We start from the raw sequence: 604 nt of genomic DNA, 5'->3' as shown, positions 1-604 counted from the left end.
TTCCACGAAATTGAAAGCAGCAGTGTGTGTGTGTGTGTGTGTGTGTGTGTGTGTGTGTGTGTGTGTGTGTTGTGTGTGTGTGTGTGTGTGTGTGTGTGTGTGTGTAAGACCATTTACCCCACCAGCTATCTGCTGAGAGAGCGAAACACATTATTTCTCCCTGAACTTGGTGTAAAGAGTAAACTAATTCATACAGACAAGAGCGCACACACAAGTAATAACATGGACACACACAGTCAAGAATATATACACACACACACACACAGTCAAGAATGCGTACACACACACACACAGTCAAGAATGCATACATACACACACAGTCAAGAACTCGTACATACACACAGTCAAGAACTCGTACATACACACACACACAAAAGTGAGCAGTCACACATACCTAGAGAGAAAGAGACTGAGACTGCTACAGTAAGGTGTTTGAAGCTTATTGAGGGAAGGAGCGCAGTGTGTGTGTGCGCGTGTGTGTGCGTGTGTGTGTGCGTGTGCGTGTGTGTGTGTGTGGTGGACCGAAGGGCCTGATATCACAGGACTGGTGATAATAAACTGAGGTACACACACACACAGAGAAAAGCACAGACACACATTCCAT

Source organism: Osmerus mordax, chromosome 21 (assembly GCF_038355195.1).
Source record: "Osmerus mordax isolate fOsmMor3 chromosome 21, fOsmMor3.pri, whole genome shotgun sequence".
Lineage (NCBI taxonomy): Eukaryota > Metazoa > Chordata > Actinopteri > Osmeriformes > Osmeridae > Osmerus > Osmerus mordax.
The sequence above is the reverse complement of the archived record's forward strand: the minus strand, read 5'-3'. Positions refer to the sequence as shown.